Here is a 21,530-nt window from a genome sequence, read left to right on the forward strand (position 1 = left end):
GGTGAGAAGCTTAACCAAGAAGACTGCATGATGTTCAAATTAAGAATGGAAAAATAATCAAGGACTTGATTGGGTTGAGTTTCTTCTCTGTAAGTCCTTGAGCCCAATTCCTTCCCACACGTTCTTAATCCCAGTGTGGTTCTGGGACCGGAACTGCATCAGGGGCCAAAACTGGGGGACTCTGCATCCTTCTCTAGATTTTTGGCATAACTCACCACACCCTGACCTTACACTGTCAGCGATCCCCTCCCTTCTGGGGATCTCAAGCAGACTTTACCTATAAAAAGGGCAAGGTTCCCTGCAACTGCAAGCTGAGGTTAGGAACAGAGAACTGCAAAAACAATTCGCATGAACAACTCTGTCCAAACATCTACATTAAGAACCCTGACTGACCTCTAGCATGGTTTCTAGCAGCAACCTAAGGCTACCTTCTAGGACAACTCAGCTACCCCTGAGTTCCTGTTTAGAAAATTTCAAGGCTACCAAAGGAATCTGCTCCAGCAACATCTGACATAAGCCCCTCATCTTCCTTTACTGAGAGTGTCTATTTAAAACAAAGATAAAAAAAAAAAAAAAAAAAAACCCTCACGATTACAAGAAAAGTATGATGGAATTAAACTAGAAATTGATAACAAAAAGACAGAAGGAAAATTAAAGATTATTTGCAGACTAAACAATAAACATCTAAATAACATACGGGCCTAAGAAAAAATCTAATGAGAAATTTTAAAATATTTTTACAAAATGAAAACAAAATTACAACTTATCAGAAGGTGTGTGATACAGCAAAATCACTAAAGAGGTTTACACAGCACTGAGTGCCTATAACCAAAAAAACCTACAATTAATAACTTAAGCTTCTATATTAGTAAACTTGTGAAAGAAAAGAAAAAGCAGAGGAAGAATAAATCAAATTGGAAACCAATGACACTGAAAAAAGGGAGGTAATGCAGAAAAAAACAAAACCCAAAGAAGTTTCTTTAAAGATACAAAATAAAAAGATAAAATTCTCCCCAGTTTAAACAAGAACAAAAAGAGAAAACACAAAATAAATTACTAATAGTAGAAATGAAGGAGGGGCCATTACTACTGATTCCATGGACATTAAAAGGATAATGAGTGAATATTATAAACAACTCTGTGCCTACAAAAAGGAAAGGTTCCATTGAGAAACTGCTTGAAAATATAACTTAGCTGCACTTTCACAAAGAAAAATAGATACTATGAATAGGTCTGTATCCTTTAAAGAAATTTAATCTATAACTAATAAGCTTCCAATAAAGACAGTAACAGACCCAGATGTTTCCACTGATGAATTCTAACAAAAATTTAAGGAAGAAATGATAACAACCCTCTACAATCTCTCCCAGAAAATAGAAGCAAAAAGACCACCTCCTAATTCGTTTTCTGTGAGGTGAGTATTACACACAAATATCAAAATCAGATGAAGAAATGAAGAGAAAAAAATTGAACACAAATACCTCTCATGAACATAAAAGCCAAATCCCCAATAAAATATAAGAAAAGAAACCTAACAATCCATAGAAGGAATTACACACTATAGCTAAGTAGGATGCATTTTAGATGTGCAACATTTGAAAATCAGTCATCATAAACCATAATAACAATAGTCTAAGGAAGATAATCACAAGATGAGATCAACAGATGAAGGAAAAAAATCATCTGATAAAATCCAACACCCAGTCACCATAAAAATTCTCAGCAAACTAGATACAGACAAGCATTTCCTCAGCTTCATATACAACATCTGAAAAGAAATACAGGTAAAACATCATACTTTATAGTGAGAAGACAGATGCTGTCACACTAAGGTGAGGAACAAGGCGAGGATATCCATTCTCACCATGCCTATTCAACACTATACTGAAAGTTCTAGCCAATGCAATGAGATAAGAGAAGGAAGCAAAAGATACAGATATTTGGAAGGGAAAAATGGAATTATAATCATCAATAATAAGAAAACTCCTGGCATTAATAAGCTGGGAGTGTATGTTAATAAGGTTAATATATTATCAATTTATAACTACTATTTAATTAATATATTAATAACCTTAATACAAAATAGTCAATTCTTTTCCAATAAAGAGATGGAACTTGCAATTAAAAACCTAACAACATTTACATTAGCACCAAAATATATTAGAAATAATTCTTTAAAAAATATGTATAAGATTTACATGAGTAAAACACATAAACTGCACTGAAAAAATTAATGAAGATCTATATAAGTAGACACACCATGTTCATATATAGGGAGATGCTATATTGTTGAGATGTCACTTATTGCCAACTTAACCTAGATACTTAATGCAATTCTGTTTAAAATTCCAGCAAGATAGCTTGTAGATAGCAGCCAACAATTTAAATTTTATGTCAAAAATGGAATGATCCATAATACCCACTGATCAATATTAAAGATCAAAGTCAGAGAATTGATATTACTGGATTTCAAAACTTACTTTAAAGCTACAATACTCAAGACTGTATGCTATTAACAGAATAATAGATCAATGGCACAGAACAGAAAATCTAGAAACAGGCACCTGAAACACTCAACCGACCTTCACAAAGGCACAAAGGCAATTCAGTGGAAAAGGACAGTCTTTTAAACTTACAGTCCTGGGATAACTAGACATCCATATCTAAGAAAAATGAATCCACATACAAATTCTAAACCTATCAAAATAATTAACTCAAATGGAATCACAGACCTAAATGAAAAACTCACAATTTAAAAAAAAATTGCAGGGACATCCCTGGCAGTCCAGTGTTTAAGAATCAACACTTGCACTGCTGGGGGAAGAGGTTTGATCGCTGGTCAGGGATTAGGATTCTACATGCCATATGCAATAGGCAAGAAAATCTAGAAGATAACACGGGGGTAAAACATGAGTTTGGTAATGAGATTTTAGGCACAACACCAAAAGCACAGTCCATGAAAGAAAATAATAAGCTGAACCTTGTTAATATTAAAAACTTCTATCTGCAAAATATACTAATGAGAGAATGAGAAAGAAAGGCCACAAAAGGGTAGTTATAAATCTATCTGCAGGGAAAGAATGGAGACACAGATGTAGAGAACGGGCATATGGACACATCGGGGGAAGCAGACAGTGAGACGAATTGAGAGAGTGGCATGGACAAATATGCACTACCATGTGGACAACAGGCAGGAGGGGGAAGTTGCTGGGTGACACAAAGAATCAGCTCTGTGACAACCTAGATGGGTGAGGTCGGGGGTGGGAGGGAGGTTCATGAGGGAGGAGATACATGTATACTTATAGCTGCTTCATACAAGAGAACCTGACACACCATTTACTTATTTTCTAATTAAAAATAATTGATAAAAAATCTATGAATTTAAAAACTAGAAAAAAATCTGGAGAAGTACATATAGCCACTAGAGTTATATACAAAATGCCAAATGAATAAAAGTCAGAAGTAATGAAAAGCAAAAGATCACAGTAACAATTTGATTCTCAAATTAAAAATCTTAGAAAACAGGACAGGAAATATTCAAACATGTAAGAGACTTCAAAAATCTGGAATAAAAAAAAGATCATGGCAGCAAAATCATCCAGTTGGTCTGGAAGAATCAACAATTACTTACACCAAGTAACAGAAAATACACCATAAACAGAAGCAACCATAGAAAAAATTTACCTACAAGGAAACTTTAGAAAAATGTATACAGTCTTCATGGAGGCAACAAGAATTTTCTGAGAGTCTTAGGAAAAAGAAGGCTCAAACAGAATAGTATGCTATGTATACTCATGAAGAACAGATATCGTAAGACTGTCAATTTTCTGTAACTCCTTTACAGATTTAGTACACATTCAGAATAGCTGAGACCACAGTGAAACACGGTCTGCTGCTTTTTTACCCAGAAATAAGCACGGAAACCTTATGGAAGGAATGAAGAAAACTATTAACAAAAGTGAAAACATAAAATTAAATAATCCCTGATGGACAGTAAGTCTCCACTGAACTTGACCCTATGTGTAAAATTAAATAATCCCTGATGGACAGTAAGTCTCCACTGAACCTGACCCTATGTGTGCCCAGGTGTGGGAGTACTAAGAGACTGGCACAGACGTGCAGGCTGCAAGGGAAGCAGACAACAGGATCAGCTGCAAAAGGCTTTAAACTTGAGCCCTGGATTCTTCCACTCTGCCCTGGGATCATGAATCTCCACTGCTTCACTGAAGGAATCTGAGACAGCATCTCCAAGGCCCCATGCCAGGACCATGGGGCACCAAAGTTTGGCTTGGATGTGGCAGTACGGTCAAGATCATGAAATAACCAGCACAAAGTTTGTTGTGTGTGTGCTTAGTCACTCAGTTGTGTCTGACTCTTAGCGACCCCATGGACTGTAGTCCACCAGGCTCCTCTGTCCAAGGGGAAACTCCAGGCAAGACTACCAGCTTGGGTTGCCATGCCTTCCTCCAGGGGGTCTTCCCAACCCATGGATTGAACCCAGGTCTAACAGACCACAGGCAGATTCTTTACTGTCTGAGCCACCAGGGAATGCTAGTGGATGAGAACTGGCCCTTTTAAATGATCACCTTAATAGACTATCACCCAACGACTAAAAGAGAAAAGTTAGTATCACAGTAATTGTACAAAACAACAGAACTTCATCTCAGAACTTTTGAACAATGATCGTGCAGTCGACTGACAGCCCACAGTGAGAACTGTCAGGCTAAGGAGCCCCTTCACTTACTCTTCTGGAATTGTATGAGCATGGTTGGGGACAGGGGTGGACTTACACCAGAAAGGGAAGGAATTTCCAGGCCCTGTCAGCAGTCACTATGAATGAAGTTTCTGAGTGAGATGTGAGGGGTTCCACACCACAGAAGATGGTCTCCCATCCTTCCCTCTCAGCTCATCTTACCTGTAGCAGCCATTTCCAGGAAGCCTTGTGTAGAAATGGCGAGATGAGACGTACACGCACTTCATACCAGGAGACTCGGGGGTTCACATCTTCGATATGAGGCCTTGGCCTCAGGTCAGCAGATGGGACGTAGCCCAGCATCTACAGGGGTTAAGGGAAGACATGGAGAACGACAGAGCATCGCTTACTATAGAAGAGGGAGCCCAAGAAAGCCTTTGGTGTTGGTCTCATGGGCTCCAGGAAGGCTGTTAGGCTTGGGCTCCCCAATTCTTCCTGCTGGGGGTGCTGACACAAATGAGATGCATGGAGTGATCCAGCTGTCATTTCAGGACAGGGACATCCCAGGACCCCTTAAGAGTCAAGGGAAAGTCCACGTATCAATCCTGTGAGAAGCTCCCATGGAACTCCGCCTGTCAAGGTCCCGCCTCTGCTGTCCTCCTGGAGCCCAGATGCACATGACAGGAAGTGACGTCCTCCTAAGCACGCTGGGGGAGCGACGCCATCCTTGACAGTGAGAGCTGTCTGAGAGCTGCTATTGACGGTAGCCAGAGGGAGCAGTCCCAAGTGTCATCAGGTGTCAAGATCGGAGGTGACATGAGTTACGAGTGCAGGGACACGTCTCTGTACCCCGAATCCCTTTTCCCTCTGAAAAGAGGGGGCTACACAACCTCCGGCCACCGTACCCCTGCACTCAGACCAGAGGATCCAGGCTAGCTCTTAGGCCCCAAGACCATCCACTAACCCCTTGGGGGTCTTGGGAAAGAATGCCTCGGTCAGGCTCTGCTGGATCCCGGATTTGCTCAGTAGAGGGAGAGCCATGAGCCCTATGGAGTGAAGGAGGGACCCTTGGGGGGACTGAGGGCCTCCATACACCAGAACGGCAGCCATGTGTAACCCCCGACTCACCGCGATTTGACTGCAGATAATCCGGGCAGCCGCCAGGCAGCTCTAAAGGCTGAGGGGTCCCTCACTGTGACCTGGGATGCCGGACACTCGAAGAGGGAACTTTGTTCTGAGAGGCTGGCACCTGGTCAACAGAGGGAGGATGTGAGGGTTCGGGAAGAGTCAGGATGCGGACCATCCACCCAGACAAATGGGCAACTCAGGATTTTCACTTCTGGTCAGCGCTTCCTCCTGGCCAAACACTGGGAAGGGGGGTGGGAGTCTGAGAGGGGAGCTTCTAGAATGCTTTTGAAGGGGCAGCTGCGAGACACCCGAAGGGAAAGTGTTGGGACCCTTCAGTGGGGGTCCGAGTATGCCCTCCTGTCGTCTGGGGTGACAGGGAAGGTGGCAGCGTCAATTTCAGACAGGAGAGGGAACAGGCTGGGTGCAGGTGAGGGGGCATTGGATATGGGGGTGTCTCGCACCGATTTACATCCTGACTCTGAATGTCAGCTGAGAGGACCTGCCTCCCCTGCCAGCCCCCAGTGGTCCCCCTTTTAATGCCCAGGCAGGACTGTCTGCTGTGCCCCAGGGGTCACTCTCTCTTGCTACTCAGTGGTCTCAGGGGACAGGCTGACCAGGAGAACAGGAGCCCTGTGGTTCCTAGAGCACTGCCCTTGAGGACCCCTCAGAAGTGGCTTCCATTCAAGCCAGGGAGGACTCTCCTCGATGAAGGTTCTCACAGCATGTCCTCGTCCCTCCTCCAGGTGCCTTCCTGCCTGCTTTCCTGCCCGCACTCCCACATGGGGTCCCTGACCTGCTGTCACCATGCCTCGGAGGCACAAGAGCAAGTCCCATGCCCGTGGGAAACGCCACCAGGTCCGGGGGGACACTCAGGAGGCCCAGGCAAGTACTGCTGAAGCCCCAAGGGAGGAGTGCCCATCCTCCCCCTCTTCTGCCCCTCAGGGTTCTCCCCTGAGCTCCCTTGCTGCTGGCAATCACCAGGAGCTTCAGGGAGCCATGGTCCCTAGCTCTCCTGATGCAGGGCCTTCATGTGCAGGATCTGATGCAGGTTTCCAGGGCCCCGAGAAGGAAAATGCAGGTGCCTCCCAGGAAGCCCCTGCCACTCAGAACACTCACAAAGATCCTCTGGCCAGGAAGGCCAGGATACTGGTGGAGTTCTTGCTGGAGAAGTACACCAAGAAGGAGCCCATCACGCAGAGCGCCCTGATGAAAATCGTCAGCAGGAAGTACAGGCAGCAATTCCCTGAGATCCTCAGTACAGCCCGTGAGCACGTGGAGCTGGTCTTTGGCCTGGAGATGAAGAAGTCGACCGTAGCAGGAATATCTACACCCTCATCAGCAAGCTCAACCTCGGGGCAAACGATTGTCTGAGTGATAATGGGGGGCTGCCCAAGTCCGGTCTCATTATGGTGCTCCTGGGGGTCATCTTCATGAATGGTAACTGCGCCACCATGGAGGAGATCTGGGAATTCCTCAGTATGTTGGGGATCTATGCTGGGAAGAGGCACTGCATCTTTGGGGAGCCCAGAAGGCTCATCACCAAAGATCTGGTGCAGAAGGAGTACCTGAACTACCGCCGGGTGCCCAATAGTGATCCTCCATGCTAGGAGTTCCTGTGGGGCCTGAGAGCTTGTGCTGAGACCAGTAAGATGAAGGAACTGGAGGTTCTAGCCAAGTTCCACGGTAGGGTCCCTAGTTCCTTCCCAGACCTCTATGACGAGGCTCTGAGAGATCAGGAGGAGAGAGCAGGGCGGAGAGGTGTGGCCAGGGCTCCCACCATGGCTGAGGCCAGTGCCCCTTCCAGGGCCAAGTCCTGCAGCTCCTCCCACATCTAGGGAGGGGGTCAGGGCACTTTGTTCCCTTTGTGTTGGAAGAGAGCAGTCAAGTTCCTAAATAGTGCAGAGTAGTAGGGATGAGGGAACAAAACCCATATCTTCTTACAGTTTTAAATGGTAAGCAAGATTAGGTCTATTTTGTTTTAACAAAATATACATCTGTTTTCTTGTACCCATATGAGAAATAACTAATGAATGATGACTTAAATTAGAAAGGTAAAGAGGTGAAGGAGGTGTTTAGTATTTTCAAATGTTTTTACTTTTGATAAGGTTTATTGTGCTTCAGAATTCAAATGTATGAATCATATAAATCATAGTTTCCAGCCGTTTTAATGTTTTAAAAGTTAGGGTGTTTGTAAAACACACTGAAAGTACTGAATATATTGTTCACAATACATACAAGATAACATGATATTAGAAGAGAATTTTTCTTGAAAAGTAGTCAAGCTTCTAAAGAGTGCATGGTGTGGGTAGTGGTGTTTAGATCACATTTCTCTTTCTGTTTCACATGAGTAACTTCTACATATTATTTGTTTAGATTTTTTTGTTCTTAAAATATTTTTACTTCTACAAGGTTGCTTTTCTTCAGAGTATTAATTTGGTAATGATAGTGCTCTTATATTCATTGCTGTTTTAAAAGTTTTAATTGTACAGTTGTGGCAGATATTAAAGAAATTCAGGAGCCATCTATGTTGTCTTTATGATCTGAAAGTAGGTAACATAGCACTGCAAGAGTGATTTTCATGCTAATGTGAAAGAAGACTACAGAAACTATTGAGAAACAAAAAGAAAACGGAGAAAACAATAGAGTAAAAAGTCTTTAAGTTGTGGTTTACCTTCTTTCTTTGAAACTTTTTTTTAGTAAAAATAAAAATACTTTGACTTATTTAGCTCATTTAAGAATATTTGTTTCTTTTGTCCTAATTCACTGCATATACTCTGCTATCTCTTGGATTAAAAGTAAACTCAGATGGGAAGGTGGTATTTGAGGGGTTCATAGTAATCATAACTTCCATTTACGACAAACCAATACTTCTTGCTCAGTATGCCACTGCTTTACATGTAGAACATGCATTCCAGCATTCATGCAGGATCAGATTTAGCAGACTCCATTCATGGATGGATTACTTGCAAATTTCTCAAGTTCACAAACTGATGAAGTGACCCTCCTAGGACTAGTCCCCCGATCTGGATTAGTGCAGAGCCCACAATGTGCCACTTGTCCCAGCCTAAGCCAGACATCACGTCTTTTCATTCATTTTTCCTCTAAACATTCCAAAAAATATGTCTCGTTGGATACGTGGGGCCCTGTCCCAAAGAACTGTTTTCGAATAAAGTTTAAAAAATGCTGATAAATGAATGATATGAAAGAAGACAAAACTACTCAGGGACAATGTGGTCATGAACACATGCAATGTCAGATACCCTGAAAAGATCAATATGCCCTCATTTATCCTTCCTGATTCTCAGGGACATAAAGCATAAGCTTAAGCACTGTGTCCTCAGGTCAATGGATGGAAGAGTCCCAGCCTCTGACAGTTATCAAGGGGAAGATTTTGGAACACTAGGGGTCCCACAAACTATATCCTGCTTCTTGCCTTGTGTGGCCATGGGGAGAGCAGTCTGTCTGAAGTGTGCCTTCTTTTCCTGCATGGCAACGGTGGAGGGGTTCTCAGGGAGGTGAGTGCTTTGGTCTTGGGGCAGCAGCTCCAATTCTGCCCAAGTAGGAGATCCTAAGAGGCCTTCGTAGGATTTACAGTGAGGACACTGGGTGCTGATCAGTGGAACCCCCATAGCAAGGGGGACGGCACAGAGGAACAGGGAAGGGTAGCCACGGTGTAGCTCTCTCACCTCCCCTTCTGTTGTTTCAAGAAGGCGAAAGCCTTGGCCACAGGCTAGCTGATTCAGCCAGTAGAGAGGGTGGAATAAGATATGCTACCAGAAGTCAAGGTAAGAAACCTGATCTAAGACTAGGGGACCACTAACTCCAGAAGAGACTGGAGCCCTAGAATGTTCTCCTCAGAAGACCCCAGTAGCTTTGCACACATCTGGTTCATTCTGTCTTCCAATCCAGAACTTCCAAGAAAGTAATGGCTTTGTTCTGAGGAGCACAGCCTGAGGTGAGTGGAGGCTGCAGTCTGGGTCTGGTCAGGGGTGAGGATGAGGTCCCTAAATGAGGGGCAAGAGGACCACTCAGCCCAGAACAGGGGAGACTGTGGAGGCCCACCCCTGATGTCAGCCCCAAGAGACCCAGGAGAAAGCTTTCTGGCTGAAGTGCTTCTCTTTCCGCTCGAGTGGTCTCAGGGAGGTGAGAGCCTTGGTCTACTGGGAGAAACCTCACTTCAGTACATAGTGGAAGCTAGTGACTCCAAATGAGAATAAAGGGACTGCACCTAGAACAAAGCCCTGCCCCTCTATACCTCGCACTGGCAAATTTGGGAATGTGGGCATGATGCACCCCTCATATTTCTTTTTAGTGCATCTCAGGTGGTGAGGTGCTGGGGTTCAGGGGTCAACCTCAGGAGGAATTCCAGGTCATGCCAAGAGTCAAGTAGAGGACCATGAGGACTAAAGGAACCACTCACACTATACCACTTTTATAGAATCCCTCCCCTAGGGTCAGCCATGAGTGACCACAGGTTGGCAGCCCTCATAACCTCCAAGGAGGTCTCAGGAAATTTAAGGCTGTCGCATGGGAGGACAGGTCTCGTTAGGAGATGGGAAGGCAGTGTGAGGACCTGGAGAGAGGACATTAATAGTGAAGAGAGGGAGGAAATACGGGTCTTCCTGGGAGCCTGACTGAGGACAGGTGCAGCCAGCCATCAGAAGGCCTCAATTTCCAGTCACAGCTTTCTGTCCTGAGAGACAACAGGTAGATGTGGTAAGTTAAGCAACCTCTGCTTTCTTCTATTGGGTCTCAGAGAGTTGTTGGCCTTACTCTGAGCACATGTCCTCAGGTAAAGAGACAGGAGCTGCAATACCTCCCAGCAGTTCCCAGAGGACCCCTGGTCATTTCTCCAGAGGATCTTCAGGTAACCCTTGATGTGGCAGGGAAGACAGTTCTTTCATACGTGGGTCAGCTACTCTGTGCAGACTGATTTCCCTGGGCCTTTGTCCTTCCAATCCTCCATGATAATGGGAATTGAAGGAAGGCTTCAAACCAAGTGTCATGGTCCTCCCCTCAAGTCCTTGCTAAGAAAGTTTACCTTTGATGTTTCTGCACATGCATGACTGCTCCTTCCACTTGTTGGGAAGAAAATTGCTCACTAAATTCCAGACAATAGTCCAAGCTGGAGACCTTCATTAGAAGGCTCCCACCAAGAGAAACGACAGCTCTTGGCTCGGGGAGCCTGCCTCCATATGACAAGGATAGAAAAGCATAGGATACAGGTAGCTGTCCCAGGTGACTGTGGAAAAGAATCCACGTCCAATGCAGGAGATGAAGGTTTGATCGCTGTTGTGGAATATCTCCTGGAGGAGGTAGTGGCTACCCATTCCAGTATTCCTGCCTGGAGAATCCCATGGACAGAGAGCCTGGAGTGCTGCAGTTTATGGGGTTGCAAAGAGTCAGACATGAATGAGGGCTTGAGCACAGACAGACAGACTGGTAGATCTAGAAGTCTAGGAGGCGAACAGAGATAGAGAAACATAGGAACAATTGGCAGACCGTTGTAAGTTAATATTGTTCAAGAAAGGCATCAGAATGTAGTGGAAGAAGGCAGGTTTGTTTAAATATAAAGCCATAAATAATACATGAGATGTTCCCCAGGCCTTTAGGTAAAAGAGGAATGTCACGACCCTTCTATCCATTTGAAGAAGTTCTATAATAATCCAAGTTTGACCTCATAAGGTCAGACACTCTCCTGCTCCAAATGAATTGAGAGACAGTGATGTAAGCCTGACCTGTACTCAAAGAAGGCAGTCTTTCCTAGTCCTGCACTTTCCGTTGACTATAGAATGTATTCCACTTAATCTTCCAGGCAGAGCTCCGTCACCTGACTGCTTGCATCTCTTACAAGCATCCTATATAAATTAATCTATTTCTTGCCTAACACTTTGCCTCTTGCTGAATTCCTTCTGTACTGAGACACAAACAACCTGAGCTGCCTACGTCCAGCTACCAGGTGAGTGATTCTAATTAAAAGACCATGGTTCAAGTCTTAAACTGGATTTTTGGGGGGTTGGAGTCCTGGCCATGTGGATTTGAGTCAAAACCTGATGTGATAGGTTGCAGCTAGAGGAGGTCTTCATGCCACCCCTTCAAAAATTTTAAACTACGGCCTGTTAAACTGGCTCATAGGGCTAGAATTAAAGTCACTTTCTTCTGCATTTCTTTGCACCTAGACTCCCAATATCTTTACCGTTGGGTGTCCAAATCCAGACATTGTATGCCATGAATGCCTCCACTTTGTGTTTATAAAATTCAAGCTGAGAGTGTCTAAAGGATAAGGTGAGAATGGACAAAAAAAGAAAAGAAAAGAAATTGATCTAAAAATTTTCTGGCTACCTTCTGAAATATGGCTGTCCTGGTGCCTCAGATGGTAAAGAATCTACCTGAAATGGCAGGAGACCAGGGTTCGATCCCTGCATTGGGAAGTTCCCCTGGAGAAGGGAATGGCAACCCAGTCCAGTACTCCTGCCCAGGGAATCCCATGGGCAGGGGATTCTGGGGGGCTACATTCCATGGGGCCACAATGAGTCAGACATGACTTAGAGACTGAACAACAACAGCAATCCTCTAACACTTCTTCTACTTTACCACTTCTTGCTGCAACTAGTGAAGCCCATGTGGCCTAGAGCCTGTGCTCCACAGTAAGAGAAGCCACCACAATGAGAAGCCAGTGCACCCCAATGAAGGGTAGCCCCTGCTCCTCGAAACTAGAGAACACACACGCAACAAAGAAGAGCCAGCACAACCAAAATTAAATACATAAATAATTTTTTAAAAAAACAATACTCAGGGAAGCCACAATGGCCCCTGGGGCGAGAACTGAACCACATTCTGCCCAGCAAGATCACAGGTGAGGGATGCCACAGCCATGAAAAATCCATAAGGGAATTCAGTGACACCCAAAACCCCTTATGAGCATTCGTCATTTCCTTTTCAGATGGGTAACTGACTGTCCATCGCTAAAGAGTTGTCCTTAGGATTCCAGCGAGGTCCCTTATGTCCAAGTCTTCCTTGCCTTTAGGAAAAACTCTGAACTTCGAAAGACTTGGCAGGTAGACTCTGCTGGCTTGGCAATGCTTAATTTGTCTACAAAAGCCCTTCTCCTTCTCCAGATGATACCAACCCTCAGCCAGCCACTGATCCCTGTTCACAGGAACTCTTTTGGGGAAAAAGAAGGAGCCTCTTGGACCACAGACCTCTTCTTCACTATACTCAGCATTGAACACCGCAGCTCCCAGCCCCCATCACCAATGCTTTGCCCTCTATCCTGGAGCTCCAGAACTCCTTAAACTCTACCCACCTCAGGAAGTCATAGGGCCCACCAGACTTCCATAAGAATCCAAGTTCCCCTCTCCATGCAGGATCTCAGTTGGATAAAACAAGATTAGGGAAAATTCTCAGATGACCCCAAAAAATATCTAGACAAGTTTATATATCTATGACTTTTGAGTTAACCCAGAAGGGCATTTATATCATCCTTGCTCAGACACTCTCTCAGGCAGAAAGGACAACTATATACAGATTCTGCACTCAGCTGGGAGACAGCTATCACATGGCAAAGTCCCAACCATTTCCCATGGGAACAATGGCTGTTCTCTGCTCAGAATCTAATTGGGAGTATAATACTTGAGCCAGGTTAGCAGCCAGGGATGCTTTGTCTTCCTCTTCCCCACCTGAACACTGGTGGTCAGAGCACACCCAGAGAGGCTCCCTGTTCTGGCCAATGACCACCACTAGGTTTCCAGCCGTGTCAAGACAAACCAAGACAAAGAGCCAGCATGGGGTGTCACAGGTGCACCAAGACCTAAACGGTGACTACTGTAACCCAGGGTTCATGATGCCATATTTATAAAAAATAGCACTGTGGTTTCTGTCTTCCCTCCCACTCCATGGATTTTATGTGGGTACTTATGGGTAACTGCCTGCACACTAGGAGAAAAGTTATATAACCTTAAACTGTCCATCAACTTGTCAGTCAAATGACACAGGAACACATGACCCTACCACATGGCAGGACCGCTTCTGGTTTCCAGACAGCCTGCTCTCCTCCTTCTCAGAAGTGTAATTTTGCTCTGCTTCATAAAACCGGTACTTAAAACTGCACTGTTTCTCCAATAAATTCTTTCTCATTGCGAGGACAAAAACAGAAAATCAGCATTCCGCTGGTGAAAATATGGATCACATATTTATTAGTGTTTTTCAGGTTCCAGTTAAATTTTTTATATTTTATAATGCAAGTTTAGAAACTTTTGATTGCTGTGTGATCTAGAACAAGAAAACACAGCAATGGAAGAGGGATTTTCATGCAAATTTGAAGAGACTCTGGAAAAATAACTTAGGTTAAGTAAAAAAGAAAAGAAAAAGTCAATTTTGGCAAGTTTTTGGTTTTGTTAAATTCTTTTAATACTCCTTTTTAGTAAAAGTATTTACTGAATTTATTCAAGATTGTGGGAGAAATTAAATAGTGATAAAGTAGACAACTTTATCATTGTCACTCGTATTTCCAACCACTAATTGAGTATCTACTCCATGGAATGCTCCATGGAAGAACTGGGGATGGTAATAAAAGAAGCCTGAGCCACTGTCCATAGAAGTTAAGTGTCTATAAGTTGCCACCACGTCAAGCAGATGGGGAGATACCCTTTGAGACCTAAACTTGTGACAAGTTGAAACCAGGGATGAGAACGAGAGGAGGTTTCAGATTACAGAAGTCAAAAGTAAATGCTTAGAGGTGACGAATGTGGGCACTTCGGAACACTGCAGTTCCCTTGAGGATGTAATTTGAAGTTAGGTGGATTGCTGGGCTAAATGAGGCTGAGTGAATTGAGGGCGAGGGGTGACCCTGAAATGGGGGGATTAAGTTGAGAAGCTGAAGAACGGAATGGAAGATTACCCTTGATTCTTACTTTGAGACTGTGGGTAAAACACAGAGACTCTCCACCTGGGACAGGAATATAATGGGTTCTGTGCTCCTGCCCCAGTATACGGAAACACAGTGCACAAACTGGGGATTTAACCCCACTGCCTCCAGGGTGTTTGCCAGAAAGAAGGGTGGCATTTCTTTGAACTGAGATATCTAATACCCACTGTAACAGCAGTCTACACGCTGGGGTCAGAGGCCACTATGTTACAGAAATGTTCTACTACCTATTTTAGGCATAATTTGGGGAACTTCAAATGAAGGCTACACTTTTCGTGCTGGTGAAATTAATGAAAATGGAGGGTGGTGCTATGGGTGAAAAGGCAACTGGAAGGGAAGATCTTTGTCCTTGACACAAATTCTAGAAGTTCTGAGTAGCATCCAGGCAGGAGAGATTCCCCTACATTCAAATGGCACATTTACAAATGGGGAAATTTTATTTACTTTTACTAAGCAGAACTGTGTTCATTCTGAAAGTGCCACGTATTTCTGATATCTCATGCAAATAAATAAACATCACAAACTATGGTCTGTGGTCATTTTCAGAGGAATAAATGTCATTCTTTGAAATCCATTTTTGCAACAGCTTTATAAATATCACATATATTACAATAGTTCTACAAAATAGGGTTTAGAAGACTCACTTTGCAGATTACGAATTTGGTAATATTCTCAAGTTCACAAGACTTGTGACAGAGCTGGAAATAGACATTTGGTCTGCATCTGTCAAGAGGCCACACTGTCCCACTCCTCCAAGCCTGAGGCAGACCTAGTGTCCTTCAGTTCTCCTGTCATCTCACTACTCCAAACTGTATTTCAGAGGCTTCTGTTTCAAGACAGCGGTGTAGGAGGATGTCTGTTCATCTCCTCCTGCACCATAACTGCAACTAGCTGTTGAACAACTATCAACAGGAGGACGCTGGAACACACCAAAAATGATACCCCACGTTCAAAGAAAAAGTGGAAGTCGCAACAAGATAATAGGAGGGGTACAATCACAATGAATTCAAATCCCATACCTACTGAGTAGGTAACTGGAGAACAAAAATACCAAAGAAGTTCTCCCACGATTGTGAAAGCTCTGCAGCACACATCAAGGAACGCAGCCTGCGGTTCTGACAAAGGGACTTGAAATTCCCTGGTCATTTGACCTTGAAGGGCAGTGGGATTTGATTATAGGACTGCCAGACAAGTAAGGGAAACAGACACACCACTCTCGGAGGGCACAAACAAAGTCTCACATGCACCAAGACCCAGAGAAAAGGAGCATTTACTCCACAGGAGACTGAATCAGACATACCTCCAAGTGTTTGACAGTCTCCTGTGGAGGCATGGGTCAGGTGGGGCTCACCACATGGATGGGGGCACTGGCAGAAGCAGTCCTAGAGGTCCTCCTTGGCGTAAGCCTTCTTACAGGTCGGCATTAACTCTGCCATAGAGACCACAGACCCATAATTCAAAAACAGACAAGCACTCTAATGTTCACTGCAGGACTGTTTACAACAACCAGCAAATGGAAGAAACGTAGATGTACATCGACAGATGCAAGTATAAAGTAGCTGTGGAAGGTATATCCGATGGCATATTGTTCTTGTTATTTTGTCGCTAAGTTGTATGTGATTCTTCTGAGACCCCAAGGATTGTAGCTCACCAGAATCCTCTGTCTTTGGGATTTCCCAGGTAAAAATACTGGGGTGTGTTTCCATTTCCTTCTTCAGGGAATCTTCCTGACCCAGAGATTGAAATCATGGTTCCTGCATTGGCAGGCAGATTATTTACCATTGACCCACCAAGGTAACCCAGTGGAATATTACTCAGTCAAAAAAATGAACAAAATTTTGTCATTGTTAGAGAGGTGGATGGACCTAGAGAGTGTTATACAGAGAAGGAAGTAGGAAAGAGAAAAACAAAGACTAAAAATTAACGTATATATGTGGGATCGAGAAGAATGGCATAGGTGACCCTATTTGCAAAGTAGAAATGAAGTCAGTGATATAGAGAACTAATGTATGGTACCAAGGGCCAAAGGGTTAAGGTGGGAGGAATTAGAATATTGGGATTGACACATACACACTATTGATACTATGTATAAAATAGACAACTGTTGGGAATATACTGTATACCCCAGGGAACTCTCCTCAATTCCCTGGGATGTCCCCAATGCGAGGGAAATCCAAGGTGAGAGGATATATGTGTATGTATGTCTGATTATTTTTAGCATGGAACTGAAGCTAACGCAACATTGTAAAGCAAAATACTGCAAGAAATATTTGCTGCCATTGACTCTAAACTGTGACTGTATATGTACTTTTATTTAAACATTCCTTGATGTTCCAAAGAGCAATGCAAAGTAAATCAGATTTTTCCTTCATAGGCTGTTATTTCACACAGTGTTTTTTTATGTTAACATGTATCTTTCAAAATGTAAATGTCATACAAAGGAAACTAGGATTAATAACTTTTTAAATTTCTCTTCTTTACTTTAATTGCTTTTACTTTCCTAGTTAGTATGGGAGAGCAAAACATGCCATCTCAAACTGTCTCTTTTGATACACAGATTGTTCTCATTGAAAATAATCAAGGCCAAAAGACTCAGAAAGGTACTTGATCTTTGGCCTAACTGCCTGAAAGAACTTAGACAAAGGTCCTGTTCCCTGAAGAGAACTATGACCAGAGATACCTGCAAAGATTATGGGCAAGGTGTGGTGGCGAAATCTTGGCAGGGCCTAGAGATGAGAGTCCACTCTGTGGCCCGGGGTCTCTGCCTGGCACAGAAAACATTCGTTTACCAACATTCCCTTTCCCATCTCCATGTGAACTGTCTTCCTATCCTTTCAGGTCCCAAAGAACTACCATTAAAATTTTCTTTTCTCTTTGGCTCTGGGCTTTGGCCATGTTGATGAGTTATTCCGTTTTCCTCAGTTTCTCTCACGGTTATATGTTATTGTACTTTTATTTTATCCTATTAATCTGTCTCACATCAGTTTAATTCTTCGACCACCCACAAAAACCCAGAAGGGCAGAGGGAAGTATCATGCTCCTCCATATTAGCTACATCTCACATATTTCTCTCTGTGTTCAAAATCCCTAATGAGGTATTCAATAACAAACTAATGGCTACGAATGTCATTAAGGATTTTACTCATATTGATATAATTACATATTTCTTTAGGCTTTTCTAATTTTTATTTATTTATTTACTGAGCATTACCCCGCCCAATAGAGCAAGAGCCAGGTTTCCTCATAGCCAGTCCCTCCCATCAGCAAGCTTCCACAAGCCTCTTCAACTCATTCTTCAGAGGGCAGACAGAAGAACTTCAATACCCTATTCTCTAGAACGAAAACCACAATCACATTTAGCTAACCTAAATGATCGCATGGATCACATCTTTGTGCAACTCAAAAGCTACGGGCCAGGCTTTGCAGGGCCAGCCAAGGTGGACAGGTCATGGTGGAGAATTCTAACAAAATGCGGTCCACTGGAGAGAAGAATAGCAAACCACTTCAGTATCCCTGCCTTGAGAACCCCATGAACATCATGAAAAGGCAAAAAGATATGATACCAAGAGATCATACCAGGGGGAGATACCTGAGCCCCCCAGGTCACTAGGTGTCTAATATGCTATTGGGGAAGAGCCCAGAAATAGCTCCAGAAAGAATGAAGAGACTGGGCGAAAGTCAAACCAACGCTTTGTTCTGGATGGGTCTGGTGGTTAATGTAAAGTCCAATGCTGTAAAGAACAGTACTACATAGGAATCTTGAATGTTAGGTCCATGAATCAATGGAAATTGGTTAAGCAGGAGATGGCAAGAGTGACCGTCAACATTTTAGAAATCAGACAACTAACATGGACAGGAATGGGTGAATTTAACTGAGATTACCATTTAATCTGTGGGCAAAAATCCATTAGAAGAAATGGAGTATCTCATAGTCAAAAAAAGAGTGCGAACTGCAGGTACTGGGTGCAGTGTCCACAAGGACAGAATGATCTTGGTTCATTTCCAAGGCAAAGCATTCAGCATCACAGTAATCCAAGTCTATGCTCCAACCACTGTTGCCAAAGAAGCTAGAGTCCAGTGGTGCTATGAAGATGTACATCACAGCCTAGAACTAACATCCCCAGAAAATGTGCTTTTCATAATAGGGGACTGGAATGGAAAAGTAGGAAGTAAAGGAATAACTTGCAGCTGAAGATGGAGAAGCTCTACATAGTCTACACAAACATGACCCGGAGCTCACTCTGGCTCAGATCATAAGCTCCTTACTGCAAAATACAGACTTAAGTTGAAGAAAGTAGAGAAAATCACTAGGCCATTCAGATATGACCTAAATCAAGTTCCTTATGATTATACAGTGGAGGTGAGGAATAGTTTCAAGGGATATGATCTGGTAGGAAGACTGCCTGAAAAACTAAAGATGAAGGTTCAGAACAAGGTATAGGTGGTAACCAAAATCATCCACAAGAAAAAGAAATGAAAAAGGCTAAATGGTCATCTGAGGAGGCCTTTCAAATACCTGAGAACGAAGGGAAGCAAAAGGCAAAGGAAAGATATACCAATCTGAATGCAGATTTCCAAAGAACAGCAAGGAGTAATAAGAAAGCATTTTCAAGTGAGCAATGCAAAGAAATAGAGGGAAAAAATAGAATGGGAAAGACTAGAGTTCTCTTTAAGAAAATTAGAGATACCAAGGGAACATTTCATGCAAAGATGGGCACAATAAAGGACAGAAACTATAGGGACACAACAGAAGCAAAAGATTTTAAGAAGAGGTGGCAAGGATATACAGAATAACTGTTCAACAAAGGTCTTTATGACCCAGATAACAGCGATGTTGTGATCACTCACTTAGAGCCAGACATCCAGCACTGTGAAGTCAAGTGGGCCTTAGGAAGCATTCCTAAGAACAAAGCTAGTGGAGGTGATGGAATTTCAGCTGAGCTATTTCAAACCCTAAATGATGACGTTGTTAAAGTACTGCACGCAATATGCCAGCAAATTTGGACCACTCAGCAGAGGACACAGGACTGGAAAAGGTAAGCTTTCATTCCAATCCCAAAGAAGTGCAATGCCAACGAATGTTTAAACTATCATATAATTGCGCTCATTTCACATGCAAGCAAGGGAATGCTCAAAATCCTTCGAGCTACACTTCAACAGTATCTGAAAAGAGAACTTCAATATGTACAAGCTGGATTCAGAAAAGCCAGAGGACTCAGATATCAAATTTGTAATCTCCATTGGGTCATAGGCAAAGCAAGAGAACTCCAGAAAAACTTCTACTTGTTTGACTATGCAAAAGCTTTGCCTGTGTGTATCACAGGCAAATGCAAAATTATTAAAGAGATGGGAATACCAGACCACCTCACCTGCCTTCTGAAAAACCGGTTTACCAGTCAAGAAGCAACAGTTAGAAGTGGACAAGGAACAACAGACAGGTTCAAAATAGGGACACGAGTACATTAAGACTGCATATTGTCACCCTGATTATTTAAGTTATATGCACAGTACATCATGAAAATTCCTGGATGGATGAACACAAGCTGGAATAAAATTGCCGGGAGAAATATCAATACCTTCAGATACGCATATGATACCACCATTATGGCAGAAAGTGAAGTGGAACTAAAGAGACTCTTGATGAGAGTGAAAGAAGGGAATGAAAAAGCTGGCTTAAAACTCAATATTCAAGAAACTAAGATCATGGCATCTGGTCCCAACACTTCATGGCAAACAGATGAGGAAAAACTAAAAACAATGGAAGATTTAATTTTCTTCTCCAAAATCACTGTGGATGGTGGATGCAGCCATGACGGTGGTGGTGGTGGTTTAGTGACTAAGTCGTGTCCGACTCTTGTGACCCCATGGGCTGTAGCCTCCCAGGCTCCTCTGTCCATGAGATTCTGTAGTCATGAATACTGAAGTGGGTTGCCATTTCCATCTCTAGGGGATCTACCTGAGCCAAGAATTGACCCCAGATCTCCTGCACTGCAGGCAGATTCTTTATCAACTGAGCTACGAGGGAAGCCCCAAATTAAAAGATGCCATGAAATTAAAAGATACTTATTCCTTGCAAGAGAAGCTATGACAAACATAGATCACATAATAGAAAACAGAGACATCACATTAGTAAAAGAGGTGTGTCTAGTCAAAGCTATGATTTTCCCAGGGGTCATGTGTGGATATGAGCGTTGGACCATAAACAAGGCTGAGAGCTGAAAAATTGATGCCGTTGAACTGTGGTGCCAGAGAAGACTCTTGAGAGTCCCCTGGACATAAAGGGGACCAAACCAGTCATTCCTGAAGGGAATTAATGCTGAATATTCATGGGAATATCTGATGCTGAAGTTCGAAACTTTTGGCCACCTGATGGGAAGAGCCGATTCATTGGTAAAGACCCTGATGTTGGGAAAGATTGAAGGGAAAAAGAAAAGGAGGCAGCAGAGGATGAAATGGTTGGATGGCATCACTGATTGGATGGACATGAGTCTGAGCCAACTCCAGGAGATGGTGAAAGGATAGGGAGCCTGGCGTGCTAAGGAGCATGGCGTCACAGTCAGAGATGACTGAGCAACTGAACAAAAGCAACAACACAGAACTGCAAAAGAACAAAAGTAAAATATATTGTAAGCAATGGACAATATGTAATAATACCATATTGATATTAGTTGCTCAGTTTTAACAAATGAACTTGTATCAGTTGAACCAATCCAAGATGTTAATAACAGAAGATGCTAAGTGGAGGAAGAGACTGGCTCTATAGGAACTCTGTACACTATCTGC

The 21,530-nt window shown here is 43.2% G+C and overlaps 1 pseudogene; it reads left to right on the forward strand.

Moving 5' to 3' along the window:
• The first annotated feature begins 6,625 nt into the window (after window positions 1–6,625).
• On the forward strand, window positions 6,626–8,478 carry LOC113887955 (annotated as a pseudogene).
• Window positions 8,479–21,530: the final 13,052 nt, after the last annotated feature.

Source organism: Bos indicus x Bos taurus, chromosome X, assembly GCF_003369695.1.
Source record: "Bos indicus x Bos taurus breed Angus x Brahman F1 hybrid chromosome X, Bos_hybrid_MaternalHap_v2.0, whole genome shotgun sequence".
Taxonomy (NCBI): Eukaryota; Metazoa; Chordata; class Mammalia; order Artiodactyla; family Bovidae; genus Bos; species Bos indicus x Bos taurus.